Below are 25,545 nucleotides of genomic sequence, written 5' to 3'. Positions count from 1 at the left end.
CCGCTTGACCAATCTTACAATTAATTAAGATTTTTAGTTGAGTTAAAAAAGTCAGTGTCAAGAGCGGGATTCGAACCCATGCCCTTCGGCTAGATATTCCTATGCTCTACCACTTGAGCTATCGTGACTTCGATCCTTATATTGTACATAATTTTACGTAAGAATAAAATTTAAAAAACAAAATGGTCATATAATTCGAAATAATCAGCATTGTTATTTAATCTTTAAATAGGAAAAAACCTGTTCAGCCAACAATGCCGGTGGTTCTTACGATGAGGAGACTTTCTTGAGGACTTATTAATTAATTTTTTGCTTAATTGCTATCGAGTTTAGTGAAATGACTTCTTGAAATACTTGGCTTCAATAATTGACTCGGTATTGAAAAATGTTGAGGTAAAACAAAAACAACAAAACGAATTAAAAAGAATAAGACACTGACTTTTTCATCTCAACCAAGACCTTAAAAATAATAACTAATTAATAAAGAATAAGTACCAACGAAAATTCTTTTATGAAGGTTAGAGAATTTGGTTTGCGTCCTGACGATAGCTAAAATCTGCAAACCCTTGAACAAAGGACAACATAATTTTGTTGATTCCTTTCTAAAATAAGTCCCCAATTTCTAAATAGCAAAAAAAATCACACTTAAAGATTGTGAACTTTCTTTTTCTGGTATGGGAGGTGATGAATGTATAGTTACCTATCAGCCTGGTTTGCCTATCCTTGCTGATTTTTTGACCATCAGACGCTATCTTCAGTTTTGGAGGTTTTCTGTGGAGTTAAGGATTTGCTATAATGTCTTCGTTCTTCTATAACGTGTTTGTATTATTATTAGATATTATTGTTAGATAGAAGGCCTGGTAGTGGATCTCAGCGTTAATTTCTTATTATAGAAGAAAATTAAATAGTAAGATTAATAAATTTATGTCAGAATTGAACATTAATTATAATACAATTAATTAAGGTTTTTAGTTGAGATAAAAAAGTCAATGGCACGAGCGGGATTCGAACCCACGATGTTCGGCTTGATACGCAGCTTCTCTACCACTTGAGCAATCGTGACCTCGATCCACTCGGACACCAACTTCCCATCTCAACCCCACCTTTTGAATGAAAAATGGCAAACAGGAGGGAATATTGATAGCTCAAGTGGTAGAGCCGAAGATCGTGGGTTCGAATCCCGCTCAACTAAAAACCTTAAATAATTGTAATATATTAATTGGTCAAGTGGACCACGTAATTAGGGAATTAATTATAATTTGTAGGTTTTTAGAACTTTCTTGCAAATTTAGTTAACATGAGAGGAATAAGTGATCTATGATGTAAGTTATTCAAACAATTCCTTTAATTTAAAGGTTAATTACATTAATTAAATATAACTTATGTACGTAATACCACACATCCATGCTCCTTTTGCCACGCTTTTCGTCTTACTTGGTCTCTCACTCCCTCTATATTTTACTTTTGTCTTTCTTTCTCTATTATTATTTGCTTATTATATTAAATTGTTGGATTTAAGAGTGGTAAATCATGATTAATGATACTTGTTATCTTATATCGGGTTGTCCGGAAAATAATGCAGGATTTTAAGTTTTCATTAAAAAAAATCTATATAAAATATTCTGTTTACGTTTACAGGATTACTCATTTGTATGAATGTCAACACTTATTAATCCTCTTCCAAATGATATTGTTTGTTTACCTCTGTAGCATTCCGCTNCTCTCTCTCTCTCTCTCTCTCTCTCTCTCTCTCTTTCTCCCTCTCTCTATCGATCCATCTATCTATCTGTCTATCTATCTTTCTAACTATCTCCGTCTATCATCAATCTATCATTTTCTTGCCTTCTCTCCTATCATTACTCCCTCTGACTTTCCCTTTCTCTCTCACTCTATCTAGATATCTATCTCTATTTTAATTCATCTATCTAGTTCACTAAATTTCTTTTTATCTCTTTCTCTACATATACCGTTTTTACGCCCTGTAAACTCTAAAAGTGCTGAAAGGAAAAGCCAATCTTTTTCTTTTTTTAGTTAACCTGTTGATATTTAGCAGTCAAGATTTCACTGTTAAATCAAAAATGTGTAATTTGTTAACAATATTTATGAAGGAAACAAATAATATACCGACAGGTAATCAAAGTCACGTACATATGATTATTCAGTTTAAAAATCGCTAATATGTAATTGCGTTCCATTTTTATCATCTTCTTATTAATTTTTATTATCCTGCAAGATCGACGGAGTCTTTATATTTTCGTACAACAAGGCAATTGTTTTGACGTTTAACTAATTACATTAATTACCCAGGGTATCTTTAAGACGTTTTCTAAAGAATCAGTATTGAAGACTTAAAGAAAAAATAAACCTAATCGTTATCCGTACTGCCATCAATCACTACAAAACTAAAATCCCATTTGTCGTGAATAGTGAGAATCGATTGAAATTATGGTTTTGGTTATGAAATATTTCCAATTGAGTTATCTTAATCGATGAAACGAGAAACCCATTTAACCAGAAGAACAAAGTTATTAAAGAGAGGTTAAATACAATATTTATTACAATCCTTGTCCACAATCAAGGCTAATTATTCAGCTTTTGAACTCCAAGAGAATTACTCAGATTAGTCCTATATATCTTATCACTGTTAGAAAACATTATTTTGCTAAAAATTACAGCTTAATTTATCAGTTATGGTAAGGTTTGTTAAAAGCATGGAACAAAATAACCAGTTTTTTGTTTTGATTTTTATTTTATTCATACATATTAAGAGACACCCACGTCCCCTCTCGTCACCGACAACATTCCCGGGCCTGGAAGGATGTGCTTATTCATAAAGACTTGGGTACGTGGCCGCTGATGAGGGGACGTGGGAGACCCGAAATATATGCGAGTTTTAAAAAAAAAAAAAAAAAAAAAAAAAAGCTGGTTGTTTCGTTTCATGATTTTAAAAACCTCAACACAGATTACAGGAAAAACACCTTTGTGACAAAACGGCGTGCATCTACAATTTAAGTTATAAATATGTAATAAATTTTTATGTGCGGTGATTAGTGACCTTTAGTCGATGATTATTTGGAAATCGGAAAACCGGCAAATACTTCAGATGTTTCAACTGATTTCTCCTATAATAAAACGTTTCCATTTATCCAGGTGAGGAGGATGAACGAGTTATCATTTTCTGCCAACTAGCAGCTTTGTTATTTTCCTTTTTTTTAGTGTTATTCTGTAAACGGCTTATAATATGATTTGGACACTGTCATGACACTTCGCATGACATTCCTATTAAAATTAAACTCGGACACACCAACAATGTCATACCTTACAAATAAATGTTTGGTATTTAGTGACCGTTAGTTGATTATTTGGAGATCGTGAGATGCGGTCTGATGAGACGTAGGTTTAGAAAAAACATTTTCTCTATCGTGCCAACGTTTCGGTCATTAATGAGATCATCATCAGGGACTGGGATTTATAAACATTGTTTAAATTACACGAACACATGTAGGATGTAGAAAAAAGTTAATTTATCCAATGCAAAAATTATTTTTTAGGCCCTGAAGATCTCAAAAAAGATCGAAGCGTTGGCACGATAAAGAAAATGTTTTTCTGAAACCTACATCACACCAGACCGCATCTCACGATTTCCGAATAATATAGCTTGTATTTAATAATTTTTCCGGCGAGCGGTTTCAACTTTGTTCACAAGTCTTCTGGCAATACAATCTTCTGGCCTAAAAAAAATTATTCCTCGACCCACACTATCATAAATCGGAAAAAAATGACCTTCTGGAGTGCTTCAAGGTTCAAGGCTCGCTTCTAGGACCTTTCTTGTTTAAACTCTTTATAAATGACATTTCCATTTATTTTCCATTTTTTCTTCTTTTGACCTCTTTTGAAATTCATTTTTATTCAAATGACAGAGACGAAGCTGTTAAATTATCATATCTACAAAAATATTTTGTATCTGGAGTGCTTCAAGGCACGCTTCTAGGACCTTTCTTATTTAAACTCTTTATAAATGACATTTCCATTTTTTCTTCTTTTGACCTCTTTTGAAATTCATTTTTATTCAAATGACAGAGACAAAGCTGTAAAATTATCATATCTACAAAAATATTTTGTATCTGGAGTTCTTCAAGGCACGCTTCTAGGACCTTTCTTGTTTAAACTCTTTATAAATGACCTTTCCATTTATTTTCCATTTTTTCTTCTTTTGACCTCTTTTGAAATTCATTTTTATTCAAATGACAGAGACGAAGCTGTTAAATTATCATATCTACAAAAATATTTTGTATCTGGAGTGCTTCAAGGCACGCTTCTAGGACCTTTCTTGTTTAAACTCTTTATAAATGACATTTCCATTTTGTCTTCTTTTGACCTCTTTTGAAATTCATTTTTATTCAAATGACAGAGACAAAGCTGTAAAATTATCATATCTACAAAAATATTTTGTATCTGGAGTGCTTCAAGGCACGCTTCTAGGACCTTTCTTGTTTAAACTCTTTATAAATGACCTTTCCATTTATTTTCCATTTTTTCTTCTTTTGACCTCTTTTGACATTCATTTTTATTCAAATGACAGAGACGAAGCTGTTAAATTATCATATCTACAAAAATATTTTGTATCTGGAGTGCTTCAAGGCACGCTTCTAGGACCTTTCTTGTTTAAACTCTTTATAAATGACATTTCCATTTTGTCTTCTTTTGACCTCTTTTGAAATTCATTTTTATTCAAATGACAGAGACAAAGCTGTAAAATTATCATATCTACAAAAATATTTTGTATCTGGAGTGCTTCAAGGCACGCTTCTAGGACCTTTCTTGTTTAAACTCTTTACAAACGATATCTTTTATCTTAACTCATTCTATTCTGGAGATGGAGAAAGGACTTTCATAAAAATTATTAGTTTGGATTAAGTGTGTTTTGGTTGTATTCGACTGTAAAACAGAATCAGTGAAGATGAGAAATAAATTTTTTACAACCTAAAGAACAGCATACACGCAGCAATGGTAACAAGATAAGATAATATAAATTTTTATAACCTATTGTTTTTCCGTGTATTCATTGTACACTCTTTTTAACTTACTTCATTCTTATTAAAAACGCCGAATCCAAACTGTTGAAAGATCAATATTTTCACGAACAAATATTAGTGTCCTTCTAGAGTTCTGCAAGGCTCACGTCTTAGTCCGTTCTGGTTAAACATTTACTCAAAGGTTTTCTTTATGTTTCCATATATTTGTTTCGCAAGATCTGTAATTCTCCATTTATATCTAATTGGCCGAACAGAAACTGTAAAATTATCATATTTTTCTAATATTTAGGTCCCTTTTTGAGTTTTTCAAGGCGAACTTCTTGTTGTTATTGTTTATTCTTTATTCTGTAGAAACGATATTTTCAATTGTTTTCCAATTATTCGTTTTGCACTCTCGTAGAATGACTATTTAAGTTGGAGAAGGGAAGTAGTTAAATTATTATTTTTAGCCAAAAAAATAAAATTGTGTGCCCCCCGGGTTGTTGAAGGTTCACTTCAAGAGGCTTTTTTGATTGAACCCTTCAGAAAGGATGCTGTTTTTTAAGTATATATTTTGTATTCTTAAAGATTGGTTTTGTTCCTATTTTCCTATCTAACTGGCAAAAGGGTAAGTTTTTAATTACAATTTTTATTCACGAAAAAATATTTTCTCTCCTCTAGAGTTCTACAATACTCATTGCTTAGTCATGTTTGTTTATACTATTCATAAAGAATCTCCTATTGTTTTTACATATTAATGTGCATTCTCATTGAATGGTTGATTTTTTTTCTAACTGGCATAAGCGAACATGGTAAATTACTTTCTATAGTCTATAAATAATTTCTCCCATTTTGGAGTTTCTCAAGGCTAACTGCTTGCTCATTTCTTGTTTATCATTTTTATAAATGGCATTTCTTCTTGATTTTCACATATTCCTTATGCACTCTTTGCTCGTCATCTCAACATGTTCAATGGTGATTTTTTTTCTTTAAAACATTGTTAACCGACCTTGAATACCGGTGCAAAAATTATAATCTTTTTCTGTATATAAAGAAATGTACACTTAATACAACATTTTTCATAGAGGACACACACAATTTTCTGAAATACTTTTCAATAAATTTGAATCAAATTTTATGTGCTTGTTTATAAATGTATGCCTAAGTTTTAGGCTGATAAAAAAATGCTTAGTTTAAATTTGAATTTAGGAAAAAAATAATAAACCTTTTCAATTGTGTATATTTTGTAGGGATGTTCAAGTTAAATAAATATATAACAACAAACCGGTGGAAACATAGTTTAAAACATTATTTTCTCGTGTTATGTGGAGAACATAAGAAATGGAGTCCCAAAGTTTATTGCGGTTCGGTCTCCGGTACAAAAGGGGTAAAAAAGGGACGAGAAAACACGGAAAGAGGGTGGCATGAACACCCCGTGAATAAACGGTGGGAAGGGCGGCGGGGCAGTCAAAGAAACTGCCTCGATAAATTCCCTCACGTTATTGTACTTGTGAAACTGGGTCAAACTTGTTTTCTGTAACGTGTTGTTCCAATACTAATTAGAACGTTCTATTTCGACAGTGGGAACTACACGTAACTATTTTCGGGCCCGAAACTGATTGAGTTAAAAGGGTAACGGAACCGCTAAACGGATCGGCCGACGGATCATCGGAAACTCGTAAAATTGACTCCTATATTCCTCATAAGCCGGATAATTAAAAGTGAACTGGATTGGGTTAGAGATTATAAATCGTTTCTGGGGCGTAACACGGCCGATGAGGAAAGATGATATCGCACATCCGCTGATCGAGTTCCATCCCTCCGCCCATTCTCGCATAAAATGTTCGATAAAATTTTATGATGAAAAACACAAACAGACAAATAAAACAATAAAGAAAAGGAAATGGTGACAATAAACACATGTCGTGGATATAAATAACAGACATAAAAAAAGCATCTAAACCGTAATTACATCAAACATTTTTTCATTTGTTACTTTAGTAGAGGCTTTCTAGTAAGAATCATTCTTATTTATGAGTTTTATGTTATAGGAATGAAAAAAATTAATTCATTAATTAATTTCCTAAAACAAAACTATTCACTTAATTTTCTCATTGGAAAAAAAGTCGCGAGAAGGCGCCTTAGAGGATTGTCGGTTGCGGCGTGAAAATAGTCGGACTAGGGGGATGAGTTTCCAGGGTTTTATGGAAATATCTCTAGCGATTTCTTGCAGTTTCTATGATCAATGGGATTTGGAGATTTGATTGAATAGTAGGGTTGAATAGGAAGTACAAATTTTGTCCATAGTTAGAAGGATTTAGGACTGGAGGGTGTTACTGGATTATTTGGAAGTTAGAAAACTTGGTTGAAGGCATATTGCTTGCAGATTGCTTGTTTGTTTAGCAGTGAGTGAACTGTTATCGAGTAGTTAATGTCGTTTTTTAAGCTATATTCTTTTGAGTCTAGTCATAAGGTTCCAATTAGATCTTTTTTGGATGTCCTTTGGTTTCTGAGAGTAGAACAAAGTTGAAGTTGACTGAAGGTCTTGTGAAGTTTATTTGCTGAAATTGAGTTTGGTTAGTTCGATCATCACTTTCTTGGAACATTCTTCCAAAAAGTAAAAATCTTGGGTCGTTCCTGAACGCTACTGGGTCTGACTAGCTGGAAGGATGGTGTTGTCTATTTATTGGGGAAATACTGTAGGCACATAGTTTTGTAGACTGGAGAAAAAGTGATACAACATAGTGTGAAGTTTAGTGCCGAGATTGGGCTTGGTGGAGTGTGATTTTTTTAATAATTCTTTCAAATATCAGATTCACTTGTGACCCCTATGCCCCTAGATCTGCCACCTAAACCAATAACTCCAAAACAAGTATCACAAGAAATACGACAGCTTTCTACAAAAAAAATCACCTGGTCATGATAACAGCTGAAGTTCTTCAAGAACTTCCCAAAAAAGCAGTCGTCTTTTTGACTTCTTTATTTAACGCAATTTTGAGGACTACACACTTCTCCATACGATGGAAACTTTCTTACATTAAAATGTTCCTAAAGCCCAATAAAAATTTAAGCTCCTCATCATCTTATCGTCCAATTAGTTTGTTACTCGTTCCTTCTAAATAATTCGAAAAATTAATTTACAAAAGGATTATCTCTATTGCTACTTCGAACAACATCTTACCAGACCATCAATTTGGCTTTCGAAGTCATCATTCCACCACTCATCAACTTCACAGAGTGACTGATTTCATTACTTCGTGTCTCGAGCAGAAACTGTACGCGACTGAAGTGTTTCTAGACGTTTCTCAGGCCTTCGACAAAATATGGCACGAGGGATTATTATACAAAGTAAAATTATTTTTACCCCAGGCCTATTATCTGATTATACAATCATACCTTAAAGAGAGATTTTTCGAAATAAACCAGGATACGGCAACTTCTGGGATGGAAGAAGTGCTTGCAGGTGTGCCACAAGGGTCAATACTCGCTCCGCTGTTGTACACCATTTTTACTTCTGATATACCCACAAATCAGAATACACTCACCGCCACATACGCAGATGACACCGCCATATTAACAAGCCATCTCTCTTCTACACAAGCTTCACTCATGTTACAAAACCACATATCAACAATTGAAAAATGGAGCAATCTTTGGAAAATAAAGTTCAATCCTTCAAAGTCACAACATATCATCTTTACACTCCGTCGTGAGACTTGTCCTAGCATATACTTATACAATCAACCTGTTCCTCAATCCGACAAAGGTAACTATTTAGGACTTACATTTGATAGAAGACTAACTTGGAATCCACACACACGATTAAAAAACAGATTGAACAAACGATTTAAAATTATTTAACACCTAGTCAACCGACAATCAAAATTACCATTAAAATTAAAACTTTCGACATACACATACCTACTCAAACCTATTTGGATGTACGAGTGCCAAGTATATTGATCGGCGAAGTTTTCCAATACTCAAAGATTACAAAGTTTTAAATCCAAAATTTTAAGACTAATTGTTTCTGCCCCTTTTTATTTAAACAATAATACACTTCACAGAGATCTTCAAATCCCAACAGTTTTTTCATCCATCAAAACATATTACAGACGTTTTCGTAGTAAATTACAAAATCACACCAACACACAAATACGATTACTCCATTCCCCACAATTACCACGTAAACGTCTGAAAAGAATATGGATAAGAGACCACATAAATGATTAATATCATTTCGTTAATCCAGAGCGGCTGCCAATGGGTAGCTTTCTCTATAACGCTCATAATGCCAAACACATAATCTGAAATCCAATCTGCTGGTTGTATATAATACATGTACAGTTGTAGATATAAATAAATGAAGTAAAAAAAAAAATTCTTTCAAAGAGTACAGATGGTAATGTAAGCTTCGGAAAGTCTTTGGGTATTGTTTGCATATGGGACTATTCTTGTTGAAACCGAGTTGTTGTAAACTGAAGACGAGGTGATACAAACAAAATGAAGGTTGTTTGCTACCGTTAAGTATAGTATCGGCCTTCAATAGTAAATAGTCAAGCAAAGAGATCAGGGATGAAACATGGAGGTGAAAAAACCAACTTGTTTTTCTACTGTCGACCTTTCAGCTGTATTTGATACCTTTCTCAAGACTTTGAAAAACTATTTACAAAACTTTACACTTGGTCGGGACATGTGGTCCTAACATCCGGCCCCTTCTATTAGGACCACGTGTCGCGACCAATTGTAAATTTTTTTAAATAGAGTTTCAAAGTCCTGAGGAAGGCTTCATATTGTTACAAGCGAACATTAGAGAAAAAAAATTTTTTTTGCACTGGAGTGACACGGCGAGGTTGAGTGAGGTCTGGAAGAGGCCGAAGACGCGCGGGTGGCATTTGGAAGCTGAAGGAAGCCCAGCCAGGGCTCAGGGTGGCGGCGAGGAGTGGGGCCCGACAAGAGTGAACAAGGAACCCTCGAGCTGAGACTGATCGGTGTGGACGAGCGAGGCGAAAAAGTAAAAAAGAACGTGACAGTGTATATTTTATTATTTTGGGACTTTTCTCATCGTCGTGGAGTGGAGGGTTCGCGTGTGCGAGGGAAGAACCGCTCTGGAACGTCGAGAAAAAGGACGTACACGAGGTTCGAGCTTCTAAGTTATATTATAAGATTGGTTTCTGGACAGTTTTGATTTTTTGTTTTATTTTATTTTTTTGTTTGCTTTACATCTTATCCATAATACAAAAGACATTAATATTTCACTTTCTTGTTGTTGTTTTTTTGTTTTTTGTATTTGTTATCTTGTTATTTCACCCCGAGGGTTTCAATGTTTTCCTAAAGAAAGAAAATAAAATAAAAACAGTGTGGCGCTCGATTATTTCCCTTTTGGAGACGAAGAGGCCACGAAAAAAAAATCTACACTGAATCCCAGGTACCCGGCGACCGGGTGAATTGCCAACGGTCCGGCGAGGAACCCTAACAATATACAGCCGAAAGCTCGACAGTAGAAAAACAAGTTGGTTTGTTCACCTGCATGGTCTCATCCATGATCTCTTTGCTTTACTATTGTTTGCTACAGTATTGTTGATTCTGAACCTCACTTTCTTTAATCCTTCTTCTAATCAAGAGAGAAGGTGCTGGGGGTTTCTAAAGGTTACTGGGTCTGAGCTGGATGAAAGGCAGACGGTCTTGTCCGTATGTGAGAGGAGTACTGTAGGAACAAGTTTTATAAACAAAAGATTGGAGGAGAGGTTATACGGCGAAGATTATTTCCTTGAATTTTCATAAATTCTGTTTTATATTTTATTGATCCATTCTTTCTTAAAAAAGAGTTAGACCAAGAGGATTCTGAAGGGCAGTAGATCAAAATTTGCTAAAAGTAAGATGCTGGTCTTTAAATGAGTAAAGTACTGTAAAAACGAAGTTGTAATCCGGAGAAAAAATGATTAAAAAAATAGTGTATAGGTTACTTGCTGAAATATGGTTTTGTTGAGTCTGATTCTCACAATACTGAACTATTTTTCCCAAGAGGAGAGATGTTCTTGTAGGTCCTTTTTAAAAACATAGTTCCTACTCATAGTTAGTTGTTTTGCAACGATCCGGATTTCGAGCCTTTTAGCTCATCATCCGATTGAAGGACTTCCACAACCACGTCTCTCGACATGAATTGCCAAACTGATCTTTTTAATGGCGTTCAATTTGAACGTGTGAAACGCGGAAATTATAACAAAAATAAATATTATACTAGTAAATACTTAATATTATTAAATTACTATAAAAATAATAACAATTAAAATAATTAGTTTAATTATTTGGATGTTTGATATTATTTATGTACATATTTAAAATGGGAGGTAGATCAAAATCTGTTATATTATTAATGCATTTATCACCATGTTAAATTTACTTTTTTTAATTTCAAATTTCTCAAATCAATCTAATTCTTTACCTTTGTTGAAATTATGTAACACTCTTGTATTTAGATTAGAATTGAAATTATATTTTGTTTCTTTTAGATGGTCCTTAAATGCCATCTTAAGGAATTTAGGTAGGTATAATCTCAACAACCAAATTCTTGGAGGTTTCTGAAGGTCAATGGGTCCCAGTTTGCTGGATGGTCTGTCTGCATACGAGATACAAATTTACTGTCTATTAAAGAAAAGAAGAAATCATGAAAAATATGTATTTTCGGATAAAACCAAACGTAAATATTGTGGGTCTATAGGACAATTTGGTACGCCTACATCAAATAATAAGTTTAAAGAAATTCTGAAGTAAATGTGTTCCTTTCAATTGGTTTGCACGTTTCATTAGACCAAATGAAAATAAAAAACTTTAAAAAAAGTTTTTGCGCGTAAAACTAGGTTTCCCTTAGACAATACACATATTATCAGTTTGTCAAGTAAGTGACTTAGTAGCAAAGTAAGAAATACTTCCTAGTGTTCCTTTGGTATAATCTCAATTTGTTTCCACGTTTCATTAGGCCAAATGAACATAAAAAACTTTTTAAAAAAAAGATTTTATACATAAAATTAGGTTTCCCTTGGACAAAATACGTACTATCCGTTTGTCAAGTAAGTGAATTAGAAGCAAAGTTAGAAATACTAAATGAAGAACTACTAATACATAGGTCATTAATACTTAATAAGTTGTGAGCATTGTTTAGGTTGAATCTTGTAGTCACTTGATGGGTAAGACCAATATGATAGAGATGAAAAGAAAAAGCATAGCCAACTGAAATATTTATAGAAAAACTAGTATAATACGATGAGCGAAAGATAAAAAAGGAACAGTTTGGCAGAGTGAAACAAACGTTGGTTTAAATTATGGAAATTGAACTAGGACATGAAAGGTTACGTTACATCACCAAACATGAATATTGATAGAAAGAGGGCGATGCCGGGGGTAAAAGGGGGAAATGAATTATGTAAACTTTCCTTTTCTTATTGCCGTCGTTGAACAAATCAGTAGTACTCAACGCCGGTCCGGTCCAGTCGGTGGGCGGCGTGGAAAGGGGTTGGAAAAACTTTGCGGAATTTATGTCTTGGAGCGAGGAACGGGCCAGGTGGGAGCATTAGTTATGCATAGGTCCCAATGGCGCGCCTTTCTACGTCGACCGATCCTGGAGGTAATTAAGTTAAACAAACGACAATACGGGTCCGTTATAAATTAGAGTGTACGGAAAACAGACTGTCACAGTTTTAGTATAAACATAAATTCACGTTCATCATTGCCCATAAAATTTTTTATCTTCAAAGCAGAACACGGTTCTTCGTTGTAGACAATAAGTTTTATATTTTCTACGCAAGCCAAGTCAACAAATAACTTCCTAGTTTTAATGTCTGAAAGTACTTTTTTCCATATGTTTTCTTCAGTACGAGAATAAACTAAATATTTTAAATGGGGGAGAAAAGTCAGAAATTTCAGGGATGGCTTTACNTAATAGATAATGAGGCTAGCTTGCAGGCGTCGAAATTTCGAATTATTAATTAATAATTAATTAATAATTGTTCATTTCTAAATGACAATGTGAACTGCACGAATTTTTATAAGAGAGCGTAAAGACAAAGTACTTTTTTCCTTTTTTTTTTTTACTGTAATTCTACTAAATATATTTTCATTTTGTTCAACTTTTCTTTGTCGAGAGCTGTTCTATTTTAACAACAAACTTTACAATTTTAGCCTTAACAATTTTTATGGTAATAAATTTCTCAAAAAGTAGACAAACATTTGCCATTTTTTGGACCTATTTTTTTCTTTTAGTTTTCTCAAAACCGATTGAATTATTGGTGTCTCTTTTGACAGATCTCCTGTTCATCTTTGGGCGTTTTAGTAAGGAATTCCCTTTACTAAGGATGAAATTGTACTTTTTATTATTACGACGAACGCAGCAATTTTTCAATTTTAATTGGTAAAAAGAAAGCCAAAAAGTAATTCTTCTCACTTTGGTCTATTAGAATAAATAATTTTTAACATTATATCACGATTTTGTAGCTAGAAGGTTTGGCAAATTGCAAATAATTAATTTTTAGGAAATTAACATAAAATTAACACATAATTAATAACTTAAATTTTACCAACTTGTACAGTTCTTTTTCGATAAATTAATATTTCTCTCCGCAGGTTGATTTTTAAAAAGATTGCTCTCCGCAATTATTTGGCTCTTATTTCTCTACATCATTTTAAACAAATTTATTCACTATGATGAAATGTTATGGACACAAACGTAAATGGAGATTATTGAATAATTTTAGTAAAGTTCTTATTCCATTTTCGCTGGCATTTTTAGATAGTAGTTTTAGCAGTTCTCTAACAGAACAGAGTTATCTTCTCGTTCTTGTGATTTTACTTTTAAATACCAACCACTGATACAGACAAGATAGGTAAATGATATGGAAGTGCACTTTCATCCCCTCAGAACACCCCAATATGAATTCTCACTGATATTCCTTTATTTTTTATTTATTTTTTTTCGGCCAGCTAACTACTATTGTCATTGCCGGCACCTCATTATATAAGCTTTTCGCATTTTTCTTTCTTTCATTTCAACTTTTTCTCTATCTCATTCACAGTATATTTCCTCTTAATTGTTTCCTACCGACCAAACAGAGGAGTGTCTTGTTGCTCGTTCTTACAATCTCACACGTGGTTTGTTAAAAATAATTCAATATTTACAGTCTCACTAACAATACCCACTCACGATAAGAAAATAATTACCTAATCTACAGTTTGCAGGGCTCAGAGTACAGATGCACGACTGACGTCCTGCCTCTACAATCAAATAATTCTTCCGATTTCCTTCCATTCGTGCTAATAAATACATTCATACAGTATATACAGAATTTCATTCATCCATTAGACTAATTTCCTTTTGACGGGCTTGTGGAGTACTCGATATTCCTCGACATCCACGTCCATTTACACAATACATTCACGCTAATAAATACATTCATATTGGAGAGGTCGCAGCATCTCGGTAGTATTACTACAACCTTGATAGCGGTGACCTGTTTCTCATATCACACAACAAATATATAATTATCTAAACTAATTTGGCGGGCCTGTTAGCTACTCGATATTCAATCACAGACATACCTCATCACCCAAGCTAATAAATACATTCACACTGCAAAATGGAGATAAATCACGTGTGGTTGGTTATATGTATCGAAACGCATTTATCAATTTTAAGTACCTAATAAGATTATCTTTGAAGTCACTGTTATGCTTAAGAACTATTTCCAGATTAGATGGTAGGTCACACCGTTCTCGGTACTCTCTTAACTTATTACATTCCTCTACATAATTAAACAAAAAATAAAATACTAATCTTTTCACTTACATGAGTATTTATGATTTTTTATTATCATTTTTTTCCTTTAATAGAAATGGATTTCTATAGAATAACTGTACAAAAGGGTTGTGGCCTACATAAAAAAAGGAAAGTTTGACAATTCCAAAGGAGTGTTAGTTTCACTTTCCCGCTGGTAACGGGATTAGCAAGAGCAAGCAAGCAATTCAAAAGGTGGGGTTGAGATGGAAGTTAGTATCCGAGTGGATCGAGGTCACGACAGCTCAAGTGGTAGAGCAGCGGCGTATTTAGCCGAAGGTCGTGGGTTCGAATCCAGCTTGTGACACTGACTTTTTTATCTCAACCAAAACCTGAATTTTGAAGTGTAAATCTTGCCGTACCAATGGGGTTATAAGAATCGAACCATTTATTTATTCTATATGTATCATTGTAAAATTAATGGCTGGTCCAATAAGAGCAGTTTTAATAAATAAATTAAATTAAAAAAAAGTTCGATCTGACGCTTTGATTTCGATAATACTTAAAACTAAAGGATTCAAAATAGTAAAAATTTGGTTACATTTATTACTATTTTAAGTAAATAATTAAATATTATTTTTATTTAATGTCTTGGTTGAAAAGAAAAAATTGGTGTGACGAGCGGGATTCGAACCCACGACCTTCGGCTAAATACGCCGCTGCTCTAACCACTTGAGCTATTGTGTGACTGCGACCCAGTCGGATACAAACTCCTCATCTCAACCTACAACCTTTCGAATTTTCCCGCCTTTTTGCCATTTTTCATTTCAACCAAGACCTTACATAAAAAGAATAATTAATTGAAAGACGTAATTTGGTCAATCTTACTACTAAAAATAATGGATTTAATAAATAATTAAAGTTGTAAAGTCATGATAAAGGAACAAATATTTTTAAAATATATTGGAAAGTAAGAGTTTTCTTTCTAATTGGCTTCTAACCTGATCATTTTTCAAAGCGTAGAACTATTTAATGGCTAAAAATTCATTATAGCGGATAAAATAAATACAAGCTGTTTTATTAACATTTTGAAAGGTTTTAGAAAAAATCTTGTTTCTGTGCATTCACAACAGTGTATTATATAAGTTGAGTATATTAAGCAACATAACAAACTATTTCAATATTATATATGTATTCATTTCGATGTTAAAGAATAGAAATTTGATGATACGGTGTAGAAGATCGAAAAGGGATAAAGTTATTAGGAGGCTGAGATTTTACAGTCCAGTAAATTTCTATGGGGGCGCAAGGGGGGATGCCTCCGTGAGATCTTTCCATACAAAAAAATCCCGAAGAAAACATTGTAGGAACCCAAGGTCGGGTTAGAAAATGGCTGATTACGTCCATATAAATCAGGGGTCGCAGGGTAGGCAACGAGCTAATTTTCTTCTCGATACCCCTCCTCAGAAACGTCCTCACCCTTACAGGAAAAGGCATAATAAGGGGGATGTGGATAAAAGCGGCAGGGCGTTTCCAACGTACGATTGTCTGCTAATGAAACCCGGTGCCGGACCCGGCCGCTGAAACCAATCAACGGACGGCCAATGGACTTCGTTTGCAGATAGCGAGCCCCCAGGCCGCCCCTATTTCCTACCCCGACTCGCCGCTGCCCGCACCCTCTTCCTTTTAGGCTCGTCGACCTTTATTCAACGTTAATTTATACGGATATTGGATTTCAACTTTTTTTTGAACTTGTCCTACACACTGAATGTTCGGCACTGTTTTTAATCCAATAATGTTGTTAAATCCATAATTCCAATTATCTCGAAATATTTTAATTTGAAACTTTTCCCATTGGCGTCCCAAGATAAGGATTTTACCGACACGCTTCATTCCCACATGCTAATTCCTCTCACTATAATAGGAAAAATTGTAACAAACGATGAGTCTGTTTCGCTTAAACCCCCAACTCCATTCCTGTACTTATTAAATTTTAATACAGAAATTAATTTTCCTTTATTCTTGTAATTCTTTTTCCAACCCAATCACCACCCTACAATCCTGAGTTCGGTTATCGCACTGTTTCCAATAATTAAAATTTTAACTAGGAATTTAGAAAGACTTACATAAAGAGTTTAAAGTTATTTAGTCCCTTTTTTTCAATTTTTTTATAATAATTTCAAAGGATGTTTTCCCCAATATCATTTCAGTCTTTCTGTAGGGTTGTAAGTAGTTCTTGTAAAAGTGGAAAGAGCGAAACTACTTAAATGAAAATTAAGCGTTCTATGAAACTTTTTGAATCAGCGTTGTAATAGTTTTTCACAAATAGAATATCACGGAGAAAATTCTCAGATAAGAGTTAGGACTAGTTAAGTCAACGGGCGTGGATCTTCTCGCTGTTTTGCCTTGGTTTTTCTAAAATTCTTATTCATCAGCCTATTCACTTATTTAACTATCTGTTACTTAATAACTTATGAAGTTATTTATCCACTAACTTGCTGATTTGTTAATTGATTAAACTGTCAATTTGTTAAATTGTCAATTTATTACTAATTTGTTCAACTGACTTATTTATTCGCTAATTTCGTGGTCCGCTTGACCAATTAATATATTACAATTAATTAAGATTTTTAGTTGAGATAAAAAAGTCAACGGCACGAGCAGGATTCGAAAAATGGCAAAAAGGAGGGAAAATTCAAAAGGTGGGGTTGAGATGGGAAGTTGGTGTCCGAGTGGATCGAGGTCATGATAGCTCAAGTGGTAGAGCAGCGGCGTATCTAGCCGAAGATCGTGGGTTCGAATCCCTCTCGTGCCATTGACTTTTTTATCTCAACTAAAAACCTTAATTAATTGCAACTTATTTATTTAATTATTTAAAATAACTTATTTCCTTATTTATTTTAAACTAAATATTTCACTGTTTATCCTATATTAACCGACTTATTAAATAAATATCTATTTATTTTGCTAACATATGTATATATTATAACTGTTAGTTCTTGGTAAAATTTTTAAGTAGTTTTCCCAGTTTTGAACAATACCGTTATCATTTTGTTAATGCAAAGGATTTATGTTGAACCGGCACACGAGCACTACTGGGTCTGTCTTCACTTGCGGGTTTTTTTGTTTGAGTTATTCGTGTTTCGGCATTACGCCATCTTCAGTGAAAAACTGTCTGTCATTTAGTCTGAGTAGGGTTTATATAGCATTGCGTCCGTCGCTTGTCGCTGGGGGCGTTGCGTTAGGGGGCGTGGTCTCCGTGCTCGTTGATCGGTCTTGGTGGCGGTTATTTCCATTGTCAGTTATTATTTGTGCGTTGTTGGTTTTTTGTTTTTTCCTGGTGTTAGTTGCGATGTTTTGTTCTTCTGAACGTTTTCGTTTTTTGTTATGAAGTGTTTTAGTGGCGTAAAGGTGGTGTGTGATAGTGAGTTTGTTTGTGCGTTTATAGTTTTCGTATTTAAGTGTTATTTGTTTGTATATCTCGAGGTTCTCCAGTATGTTTAGATTTCGTCCTTTTTGTGCGTTGTGTATTAATGTCATGCTTGTTTCTATTGTGTTTGGTTCGTGGTTGTAGTGTATTAAGTGTGTGGCGTAATTTGATTTTCCGTCTTTGTCTCTGAACGATCTAGGATGTTCTTTGAATCGATCTCTTAGTTTCCTTCCAGTCTGTCCGATGTAAGTGTATCCACATTGACATGTGATGCTGTAAACATCGTTGCTGTCTAGCGAGTTAGTTGTGTCTATGTTTCTTTTTAGTAGTTTACCTGTGTTATTGTTGCTTAGTGCTGTTAGTTACTGCTGTTATTGTAGTTAGTTAATGCAAAGGATTTGTTAATGTAAAGGTAAACGGGTTTTTCATGAACATTTTCCCGGTGATATGATAAAGAGGGCGCATAGGGCTCCGCCACTTTCCCTCAAAAATACATTTGTACGCAAATTATTTATTGTTAGAAAATGTCATGTCAAATAAATTTCATTTCATTTCATACTGGAGTGGAATAACAGATTTTAATTAAATGTTTTTTGATGATACTAGGCAAAACAATTTGACCATGTGCTCAATATTCTTGGTATTAGGGGCGAAAAATACGATTTTCAATGATTTTTATTATTGATTGAAATATGGTTTGAGCTTTTGGACATTGTTCAGAGAAAGAGCGGACATTTATGAGCAGGGTTTTACTAACGCTCAGCCTACGTACTAAACCTACCAGAATTCTGTTTCGCGTACCTTCAGTCTTAATGAATTTAATTTATTATATAATTAAATTATGTATATATAAGCCTCATACTTATGCATATGGATTTAAATGACGATAAATACTTTTTGATAAATTAGGGTAGGTACTTTGTTTTCTCTATACTATGTAATTTTTTATTTTGTGTTGTCTCTATTTTTTTGTAAATTTATCAAACAACTAATGTGTAATTGAGTAACAAACCATCCAGCTTTACGACGAACTATCTTCTTAGCAAGTTTATTATTTTAATTATTTTTTAACGATTGATTTGAATAAACCAGACAAAAGTTACACTATATTCTGGGTTATTCTACAACAAACTGTTTAATTATTTTTAAGAATGAGATATAAAAGAATATTTATAAAAATAAAAAACCAAAAAAATTGAAGAAAGGTTATGATAACATTTACGATTTTTTATGCTGGAGAAAGTTGTTCCTTTTTTAGATTTTTTTTCTAGACACTGTGAAAAAGGAGTAAAACGCTCCAAAAAATGTACAAATCTTGACAAAACATCTACGTACTCTTTTCTAACTAAATATTCTTATTCAATACAATCGTTAATATATAAAATTACATCTGTTAATTGCACTAATTTTCAGTTAAATTAATGAAAGAAAAAACAATCTGTTTGTTTGTCTGTTTCGAGGGTGGGTTTGTACGATTAGGCAGGTGTCTCGTTTTATCCTCATTTGCTTGTTCATTGTTTACACATTTCATTTGCGTATTTTTTTACATTTATATATTTTTTTGCATGCGTTCACAAAATAAATGCGCGTACGTGTGCAATCAAAACAGTTTATTTTTACGCTGTTGAAACACCGTTCCGCACGACATATCAACTCTGCGGGTTTAGTATCTTCCGACCCCGTGTTTTATCCTAATAATAACTTTTACACATTTTTTTGTAGGTTTAGAAATTTTTGTAAAATAGTTCAAAATGAATGCAATTATAGATCTTAATTTTTATAAATTCTTATCCTTTCAGTTCTTGTTTTTATTTAAAAAAGACGGATGGTTTTTATAGTCTAACGTATTACTATGATAAGAGATGATTTGACTTGTGGAAGAACTTCTTATTTTCCGAGGGCAATCTAGAAGAAAATTAGTCCATTCTTGACTCCCAGGAAGGGTCTGATTTATTGACCTGGAACGAAGCTTGTTTTAACTTCACAATGTTTTCAAAAAGCTTATTAATTTGACTTCACCCTAAATTTTGGTATTTAAGTTTGGTTAAGATTTTAACAAACTGATTTCATCCCAAAATCAACATAGGAGGCAGTCATGCACTTATCAGTTTATGATTTCTCATTAAAGTTCTTTGTCATATGACAATCCGATGGATTTCCAATAGACAAGGAGTTTCATGTTAACTTTTCTTACATCCTACCATTCCGATTTATTTCTAAAAGTGTTTCTAAAAACTTAAGGTGTTCAATTTTATAAATGTTCCCAGAAAAGTATTTTGAAAAATACCAGAGCAAAGTAATATAAAATAAAATTTTTCTTTTGTTTCAAAAGCAATCTTTGAAGCTTGTAAAGTGTAAATATAACAGTTTGTAAAGTGTAAATATAACATAATTTACACTTTACCAGATTATAAGCAGCAAAACAATCTAGTTATCCAAACATGATTAGGTAACGATTAAACGTCCACTAAAATGGACTATGTAAAAATATACTTGAGTGAATATTTGACAAAATTATCAATAAATAAAAAATTGTTCTTCAGCTGCCGATAATTTTTGTTATTCTGGTATGAAATTCAAATGCAATGATTGATAGCCTAATGGATGTTTGGTAATTAAAATTATTTAAACAATAGCAGACGATCAGTATCGAGGTTTATTGACTAGGACAATAGAACTTTGCCAATATCGTGCTGAAACGAATAATCCGAGTTTTTATCGAGTAAGTTTTTTTTCAAATAAAAAATTATTCACCTTAATTGATTTTATTATTAAATTAAAACTACCTTTTTGTTTTGTTCGACACAAGGAAGCCAAGTTTTTTCTATATCTTTAAAATAAAAACAAAAACTTTTTAAACGTTATTTATAAAGATCATAAAACATTTATTCATTATTGATATATAATTAAAGTTAATACATATTTTGAATTATTTAGTACAAATGTATCCTGATTTTTGTCCATGAATGATCTGATGAATATCACTACAACCGGCAGGGGTTGTGTACTTAGGATTTTTTTGTTGATGTTGTCAGGCGTGCTATGAAATTTCATTACCGTCCGACACTACGGGTGTATGTCAGATAATAAAAAGTTAGACGAGGCCGTTTGCTGCTAATTTAACAGGACCAAGGCAATGAAAACGTTTACGGCCTGTGTTCAAGTTCAGTCATTTCTTGTCACGTCTGTCATGTCAGTCAAGCTTATCCAAATACTAAAAGAATTTTGTACGTAAAATGCGCTGTAAAACAAAACGCGATAGATTCAAAAATATATAAAAGTAAATTTAGTATTAGCGAATATTTGTGATACTGATAATTTTTGGATTGTTTATAGCTTGGAAAAGTATTACTTCAAAATATTAATTTTTTAAGCTAGCATCGTGTGGCAGAAGAATTTTATATCGTAACAACATCTTTTCAATCCAATAGACTTATTTACTTATTATTTCTACTAAAATAAATATTAGTTATTTTTTATTATAGAGTTCTATCTATTAGATTATGAATTTTGGAAGTGCTTCAAATAAGATTTGATCGTTTTAGCTTACAACTCACACAAAAAGCTTTTTGTCACAACAATTTTTCTCAAATAAAATATCTGCGAAACAATTCAGGTTTTAAAGTTTTTAAGTCGCAAATTGGTCTGAAACTAGAAAATAGGAACTCGATCGAAAATTCGGTTGCCCTAAAAGGTTGTATTTTTTCAAGCTCTGTACATTTTTTTAAAAACATTTTTATTTATTGAAACGCTTTTTTTTATTTCAAAGGATAAAAACCGCCAAATAATCTTAGCCTGCATTTGTTTTTACAAACACGCCCAAAATACTTTTGTTGTATAAACAAAAGAGTAAAAATTTGTCAAAATTTTAGGTATTTTTATAAAAATAAAGTATTCATTTTTTTTCAAAACTCATAGCTACAAATGTAGTTAGTATACATTGAATAATTTGAATAAGAAATAATTTGTTTGCAATAGACAAACTATATTTTGAGCAAATTGTTTTAAAAAGTGTTACCGTTTTGGATCTCAATGAACAACTAAATGATCTTTAAAATTATTAAATCATTGAAATATTGAAAAAATTATATTTTGATTCTTAGACAAAAGAATATCTTTTCTTTATAAATCAACATTTAAATCTTTGAAGGGCAATTAAAGTTAAACAATAAATCCATCAATAACAATGCAATAATACTAGTCTTTTTTAAAGATGCAGATCGTAATGCTTTACAAAAGATATTTATAAAGAGTTTAATTTAATTGAAATTTATTTTCTCTGTAATTATAGGTTATACATTAATATTTAAAACCAAAACTAATGTGTCATGTCAAAAGTTTGTATCGACCAAATACAAATATTTGTGACTATAATGGAATATAGTGAATCGAGATTGTGCAATTGTGTTCGCCTGGGTCCCGGGCCATGTCGAACTTCGGGGAAATGAGGAAGCAGACAAGGCCGCTAAGAAAGCGGCTGCGACCCCACAAGACCCCGAGTCCTCCATTAGCCCGATGGATCTAAAATCAAAAATGAAAAATTCGATTTATTGTAAATGGCAGGCTCGCTGAAACGAAAGTAATGAAAAACTAAAAATACATAAAAGTACGGTGAGGCCATGGCCCGTGGAGAATTTGGAAAAACGTAACAAAATAATATTAACAAGGTTGCGAATAGGTCACACCCGTCTCACGCACGGTCACCTCTTAGAGGGTAGAAGTCAAAAACGCTGCCCACTCTGCGGAAATCCGGCAACGGTGAGACAGCTATTATAGAATCTCGATCACATCTATCAAAACTATTTTTAGTTTGTACGATCTCTACATAAAGTCTTCAAGGTGATTATTTTTATTTGTTTGTGTTCAGTGTTCATTTTCTCGCTTAAAGGGTCTGTGTATGTTTCGGCTTCTAGTTATCTTCAGTGTTAAGTTTGTAATACAAAATACATCAAATTATTTTTTTGAAGGTGAAACTATTTCTGTATAAACCCATTAATGTTCTTCTTCTTTAATTAAGGTTTTAGTTGAGATAAAAATGTCAGTGTCACGAGCTGGATTCGAACCCACGACCTTCGGCTAAATACGCCACTGCTCCACCACGTGACTTCGATCCACTCGGACACCAACTTCCATTCTCAACCCACCTTTTGAATTTAGTCAACTTTCTATCAAAACCTTCTTCTTCTAATCTGAAAATGGGACTCAAATATTCAATTCCTTGGCTTCAAGAAATGGATGGCTCTCTATATGGAGCCAAGGAATGAGACTCTTGTACCCAAATGGTATAAAGTAATATGTGAGTATTTTATATAATATAAAACATATCCAAGCGTAACATTACGCCAAATAACTAAGAGTATAAATAAATACAATTCATTGGAAATAAATTTAATTTATTTGCGTCCAAGTAAAGTTTTTCTTTCTTAAAGCGGTCCAAAAAATTTTAAAGCCAAGTTTCCAGCTTGAGTAAATTAAAGATGGCAAAGCGGCCTTAGGAACAGTGGTTAAAAACCTTAATTTGAAACGTTTAATTCAAGTGGTTTTCATCCTTAGGCGGACAAGGGTCGTTTTATTATTTTGGCCAATTACCCGCCTCTCATTTGTGACTCGGGCTCACTCTAAACCCAAAAAGAGATCATGTTGCTTGCCAATTAAAAGGATTCCACTCGATTGAATATCAGCTTTCACTTTCTTGATTCGAGTAATTGCATCCAATAAGTTTCCGCTTAGAATTTATACCCCAATTTAGCATCAACGTGGGCCCCCTAAATAAAAATATCAACTAAATTGAACATATAAAAATTGCAATTAATAGATTGTAGTCTATTGCTGAAAATTCATCTCATCAATAGTCTAATCAATACGTTTAAAAAAAATTTATTTACTTTAGCAGGAAAATTCACTTCAAAAAGTTGACCTTCGCAATCCGGCTTTCTGATTCTAAAAAATATGATCAAAAGGAAGCTCCTATGTATCAAGAGTATGGGTTCTCTTTAGAGGATCTAAATCGAATTGGCTTTGTAAGGTTGTCATCCGGTGATAAGTCCGGCGAGGAAATTTCCTCGATGTGTCGAATTCGAACAGATAGATGTCATTCCTTGGCTCTATATAAAGAGCGAGTAGGAATTGGGTATTTGTGTCCCCCTGTCAGATTATTGGAGGAACAAGACTGTTTTATTGCATATGGATGAAATAGAAATCTTATTTAGTGTTCACCTTTGTTTATTCGAAGAGTGAATGTACTTATTAGCGCGAATGCGAAGTGGAATATTAGTTCATATCGACCTTCAAGGAAATTAGTTATATAATATATGTGGTAATGGAGACATGGTTAATATTTCGCCGCCTTACTTGAAAGAATGGTAAATAAATAGAAAAAAAATGAGGAAAATGTTTCTAATCAAAGAAAGCAACATTTTTTGACCTTATCACATCTAACATCCTCTAACTTCTACTTTTAAAAAAATTAATTAATTGTTTAATCGTCTACCCTTTTAGCATGAAAATACTCGTATGTACAAACCAATAAAACCAACACATTGTACTGCCTCGTATTGGCCAATAAGTATACTGCCTATTTTAGGTAAAAGTTTATACAAGCTCAATTAAATTCTTCTCAAGAATCAAATTATTCCCACCCTAAATTCTCAAAATGTAATCCCCGACCATCAATTTGGTTTTCGCAACTGCCATTGAAATATCCAACGAACATCATGTGGTAGACATTATCTCCTTCTCTCTAGACTTAGTGGAGTACTTTTCTGGGGGCTTTCTTGACCTAAGTCCGAATTTTTCACCTAGTCTTGCAGCTGGTCTTACCCGAGAACATCCTTCCCTCCACCTACTTTTGCGGGTTTTTTTAGTCATTGAAGACAATCCCTTCTCAGAATATTTCTTTATTCATGCTGAAGTTGCTCAGAAGAGCGATCATGCCTCCACACACTAGGTTTATTCAGCCGACATTACATCACATGCTCAAACCACCTTATTGACATTTGCAGACTATATAGCAATCCTCTCTAGTATCTCCATACTTTTCCACTTGAAACCTTCAACACCTCACATGACTTGTGTCTTGATGTGCAAAGAAAATAATAACATTTAACATAGACAAATCCATCCACGTTCACTCTCCATAAAAAGATTTCCCTTTCAGTCTGCTTGAAAAATATTTCCCTCCTACCTGCGGACAAGTTGCGGTACCTCATATCAATAAACGCTTGACCTGGAATCCTCACACACGTCTGAAAAGTGGAACGTGGAAGAAATTATGACACGATACAGAGCACATCCACAGCCTCTTCACAAACGCTCTGACTTGCCTCTATCAAATA

General features: G+C 33.4%; 1 protein-coding gene across 18 annotated transcripts in view; it reads left to right on the top strand.

Annotated features, from left to right (window-relative positions):
• LOC106661780 (gamma-aminobutyric acid receptor subunit beta) overlaps window positions 1-25,545 on the top strand; it is a 231,158-nt gene that overhangs the window by 84,907 nt on the left and 120,706 nt on the right. The window lies entirely within an intron of this gene.

Source organism: Cimex lectularius, unplaced genomic scaffold, assembly GCF_000648675.2.
Source record: "Cimex lectularius strain Harlan isolate CLEC.00 unplaced genomic scaffold, Clec_2.1 scaffold114, whole genome shotgun sequence".
Classification (NCBI taxonomy): domain Eukaryota; kingdom Metazoa; phylum Arthropoda; class Insecta; order Hemiptera; family Cimicidae; genus Cimex; species Cimex lectularius.
Note: the sequence above shows the minus strand (reverse complement) of the source record. Positions and strands in the feature narration are given on the sequence as shown.